General features: G+C 33.5%; 1 pseudogene; it reads left to right on the forward strand.

The window, feature by feature from the left end:
* Positions 1–3,231: 3,231 nt before the first annotated feature.
* On the forward strand, positions 3,232–3,683 carry LOC111090835 (annotated as a pseudogene).
* Positions 3,684–5,735: the final 2,052 nt, after the last annotated feature.

Genomic DNA, 5,735 nt, shown 5'->3' on the forward strand with positions numbered 1-5,735 from the left:
GGCAATCAATTAAGGCAAGGGTACTCTGGTCTCAGTCACCTCATTATTCTTCACGCTAATTAATTGCAAATACTAATGGGTTGCTTAGAAATGGGATGCTTTATTCCTTTAGACACATATAAAAGCTCTTAAAGTAGCAATGTTTGTGTCTTTGAAAAAAAAAAAAAAAAAAAAACAACATGTTTCCTGAATGGAGTGTTTGCTTTAAAGTAGAAAATTCCATCCTGAAGTATCATAGTGGGTTCTTTATAAATACCTGTTCAATTCATAATTTATTTTTAATTTATTTTTAATTTTATTTATTTATTCATGACAGACACAGAGAGAGAGGCAGAGACACAGGCAGAGGGAGAAGCAGGCTCCATGCAAGGAACCTGACGTGGGACTCGATCCTGGGTCTCCAGGATCACACCCTGGGCAGAAGGTGGTGCTAAACCGCTGAGCCACCCGGGCTGCCCTCAACTCATAATTTAACCCACAAATAAATAACCTTTTCAAGCTTAAAATCTAGTAATGATGTCAACTGGATTAGGAATTAAAAAGAGTATAATATATCATATATAGGCTCAAGCTCCAGCTATTAAACTAATTGATTCTATGGTAATAAGTAAGATTTTTAACATCTCAATAAATGTAATTTTTTTTTCTCTTCTTCCTGTCCCTTTCTCTCAGGAATTTAGGATTTATCTCTCCAATTCATAGATGGTAATAGATTCTTTCTGGATCTCATCTCTTTAAAATAATAATGTTGTTCCAAGCAGGCCCAAGCTTTCCAGCCAATCTGCATGTGTTAACCCACATAGGAGCTCATTTTTCCTGAGTAGAAAAAACATAACCAACCTATCTGATCTTGCTTGGAAGGCAAAATTTTACTACCCTCTTATATTGAGAAGAGTTGATCATGCTTCCTCAAAATCACTTAGCCTATCTTATATAAGATTGGAATAATTATTTCTAAAAATTATTTCTGAAAAAGCTTATAATATTATCTGTGTGGTTATTTGTGCAAGTTCTTGTGTCAGCTTTTCTGTTAATTTAATCAGTAATTTTAATTTTTTTTTAATTTTAAGCTATGTTTGTTTCAAAAATTATGTATTTTAAAAAATTTCTATATCTGGGTTATGTCCTTTATCAACTTCAGCTTGCTTTTTTTTTAAGATTTTATTTATTTATTCATGTCTCTCTCAGACACAGAGACAGAGAGAGAGAAGCAGAGACACAGGCAGAGGGAGAAGCAGGCTCCATGCAGAGAGCCCAATGCGGGACTCGATCCCGGGTCTCCAGGATCATGCCCTGGGCCAAAGGGGTGCTAAATCACTGAGCCACCTGGGCTGCCTGCATTTTAATTTTTTTTCTTATTAGTCCTATATGTAAGGTATCTTTTTGGTCTTAATTAGTTTTAAACCTTATTTTTATTGTTGGTTTTCAGCAGTTTGACAATAACATGTTTTGCTATAGTGTTTTTCTTATGCTTGGGGTTTGGATACAATTTAAAGAAATTTGGAAGACTTTATGTTATTATTTTCCTATATAGCTCCACCTTTTACACCTTTTTTGGAACAAAATCATTATCATTCATATGGTAAAGAAAGTTGTATAGCTCATTGTTCTGTTAGTTATTTTTAGATAATTTTCTCTGTGCTTTATTTTTTATAATCTTATAACTATTTTCAATTATATTGATCTTTCATATGGCTTTCAATTTTCTTCTTATCCTCTTTAGCATATATTTCATTTAAGAGTTAACTTTTTTTATCACTATAATTTCCAGTTTTATAATTCTAACTTTTCCTGATGAAATTCATGTTTTTCTTTCCATCCTTGAGTACATTGTAGGCTAAAAAATAACTATTTTAAAGTTATAGCCTTCTAGTTCCATCATTTTTGTCATTTCTGGTCTGTTTCTATTGATTCATGTTTCTCTTGATTATGCGTCACATTTCTCTTGTTTCTTTGCATGGCTTGAAATTTCTAGTTGAATGTTGGACATTACTAATTTACCTTAAATGTTTATATTGTTTTATATCATCACTTTAGAGAGTGATGACCTTTGTTCTGATACACAGTTAAGTTACTTATAGATGAGTTCAATTACTCTAAAACTTGTATTTAAACTTTAATTATGGTGAGTCCAGAGTAGCCTTCATTCCAATCCTAATTTAGGCCCACTAGTAAACTGAAACTCTTCTGAAAATTATATCCATTGATATGTTGGACATTTTATGTATATTTAATACATTTGTATATTTACACATATTTAATCCATTTTGAAGTCTATCCACTCTGGTTGGTAGAAACATGAACTGTTTTTCCCCCGGGCATTGTCTGTGGGCTATTGCTTTCCACTGTTATTTTTTAATGTTTTTGGAGGGATATTCCTTTCCTGTATGTGCTGTTCAACACTCAGCCAAAAACTTAAGGGAGTTCTTTGAAGATCTGTGGGTCTCTCTTTCTTTCTCTATCTCTCCCTCTCTCTCAACCTCTCACCTTCCTGTATTCATCTGTATTCAGTATCATGAATTTAAGTTGCTTCTCCCTCCCCAAATCCAACTCTCTTGTAAGTCATTGAGACCTGAAGTCGTTGGGGAATCTCACTTCCTATTCTTGATCTGGAAACTCATTCTGTGTAGTAAGCTGGAAAAAATTCAGGGCTTACCTTAAATATTTTCCTTATTCCAAACATCCTAGAAATTCAGTGCCTATCACCCAATATCTAAAGTTCCATATATTTTATTCTGTTTGCTACATGATTACAGTCAGGGGGAAATGTCTGTAGCAGTCAATGTTTCATAGATGAAAATACAAGTACTTTATTTAATATTAAATTAGGCATTATTCAGAAATAATATACACACCTATTATCCTACTACTCACTTTTAACATCTACTCAATCTGCATATTGGCTTCAGATCAATCTAGTGAAGGTATATTTTATACTGAAATGTAAGTTGCATACAGAATAGAACACAAAACATCAGTACAGCTTGATTAATTTTGACAAATTATATTCACCTGTGTGTAACCAGAACCTAGATCAAGCCATAGGACAGTAGCTCCCCTGTGCGGAGGTTAACAATTGACTACTAACACCAGAGATATTTTGACCTGTTTTAAATTTTGTGTAAATGGAATCCTACATTTCATATTATTTTTTATTCGACTTCTTTCATCAATAATATGTTTGTGGTTCTTTCTGCCTCCAGCCGCGCCCAAGCAAGAGGAGCTGCAGCTATGTCCACCCACCTGCAATGGATGGTTCTCTACACCTGCTCCAGCTTCCTGATCAAGAGGAATAAGTAGACATTATATAGCAAGAAGCCCAATAATCCGAAGGCTGGCAACTCTGCTACTATAGGCTGATTCACCACAAGGCTGTGGGCGTGGAGCCTATGGTGAAGGCAGAGGTATAATGGTGGTCAAAACAGAGATGTGGCCAGAGAAAACCTGCCACCTCTGACAAGTGGATCACCATTACAAGATCGCCCAGGCCAGCCTCAGTGAAAACCGGGCGGTGACCCACAAGAACAAGTGCAGCCCGGATCTGCACATGCCACTGTTCTTAGAGCCAGCACCATCCTATCCAGCCCGAGCCTGTGATGCTGAAGAGGAAGCGGCCGGCCCCACGCAGAGATCTTGAGTACCTGCTCCTGGCCTCCAAAACAATAAAGATGTCAACTACCTAACAAAACAAAACAGCAACAAAAATACTCTGTGGAGTTCATCTATGTTGTATGTATGATAATGCAGACATTAATTTAATGATATACAATAATAATGATTCCATATTAAATACAATAAGATGTGTTATCATTCTCCTTTGGTAGATTCATAGGTTGTTTTGAGTTGTTTTTTTTTTTTTTTTTTTTTTTTGTTTTAAACAGTGATCTTGCTATGACTATTCTTTTAATATCTTTACAGTGCATATACATCCACATTTTAAGGGACTTTTTATCTAGGAGTTGAACTATCTGTATATTTCAAATTATTTTTAGATCAGTGAAGCACTGGAAATAAAACCATTGCTCCTTTTTTCCTCTAAATTCCTTTCACGTAGGTACCTATTATCATAAATTGCTGGAAACTCTTTCTGGGCATATTTTAATATACCAACCTATACATGCAGTATTTACACATAATGCCTTATAATATAGTTTAATAACCAGATGAATGGTATTATGATTTTGCTCTCAGCATCATATTTATTCATAGTGTTAAATTTAGGTTGTGCAGTTACGATGCTGCTGACACCACAACAATAATTTGGAAGCATTACTTTCTTCACGGCTTCTTGGAATTGATTAAGTAAATTCAGAATTATCTATTCATTAAAAAAACTTGTAAGCATTCCCTCACAAAATCTTTCAGGTATTGTGTTTTTAATTTTGGCAGAGGATAGATTTGAAAGTTAAAACAGTAAGTGAAGGTAATGGGGAATTGTTAAAATACCATTTTTAAATATTCTTATGGTAATTGGATAGATTTTTCTATATTGAGTCAGCCTCAGCATTTTACCTATTCCAGTATATTAATCTCTAAAACATTAAAATCTATTAATGTAAATTGAGCAAAGAATTAGCTTACAATTCTTATTTTTTATATTTATCTGAGTTTATGTCCCTGATCTCTCTTCTACTGTGAAATTTTGCATTCTCCTTCTTTTCCTTTTTGAAATTATACGTGTATACATTTATTCAGTGAGATGTTGCTCAAAACAGCAGATTGTAAAGAACCCAAATCTTCACAAAAGACAATAGCAAATAAATTATGGTACTTTCACACATTGAAACATGAGGCCACCCCCACATCACCAGCATAAAAAACTGATGTCAATAAGTGAAGAAAAAAAATTGTAGCTGATGTATGCAATATGCCATTATAAGGGAGTTAATGTTATATACATGAATATATGATGGAAAAATATTATAGATGTACATATGCGCATATATGTGTATTATACACACAAAAACACACGCACATGTATGTACATATACCTCTGGAAAAATTCAAAAGGCAATGATGCCATTAGTTGCTTTCAGAAAGAGGAATGGGAGGGTGCCAAGGGACTGTATGGCCAGGAAACTTTTCACTTTCCATCCTTTGTGTCTTTTGAATTTTGAATTATGTCAGTTATGTGAATATATTACCTCTCCAGCCAAGCTTATTCAGTTTCCTAATATGTAGTAGCAATTCAAACTTCCACCAGTAATTCATGAGACTACCTGTTTCACTTATTATTATTAGCACTCAATGTTATTAATCTTTATAATTGTTGTCATTTTAAATGCTGAAAAGGATTATATCATTGCCGAGGTCTTTATTATCTTGTCTCCTAGTAGGGTTGACTATCTGTTCATATGTTTATTATTCATTTCCATTTCCTCCTTTATAAATTGTCTTTTTATATGTTTGAATTGTTTTTGGCAATTTGCGGAGAGTTCTTTGTATATTAAAGTTATTAGCCTTATGTCTTCCCACATTTCTTGCAATGAGCATTTATAGTTTCCTTAATAAATGTAATTTAAAATTTCTATTGCCTAATCATTAAAAAAAGTTTCATAGCTAGGTAGTGCCTAATGGCAATATAATATGAAATAAAATCCTACATTTGCATAGTGCTTTATAGTTTACAAAGCTTTATCATGACTTTCTACTTGTAAAAAAATAATTACTTAATTTTTAAAAGTAACTCATTCACCTGATTCAAAATGTGAAGGATACAAAAAAACATGTGAAAT

The sequence above is a fragment of the Canis lupus genome, chromosome 18 (genome assembly GCF_011100685.1).
Source record: "Canis lupus familiaris isolate Mischka breed German Shepherd chromosome 18, alternate assembly UU_Cfam_GSD_1.0, whole genome shotgun sequence".
Taxonomy (NCBI): Eukaryota; Metazoa; Chordata; class Mammalia; order Carnivora; family Canidae; genus Canis; species Canis lupus.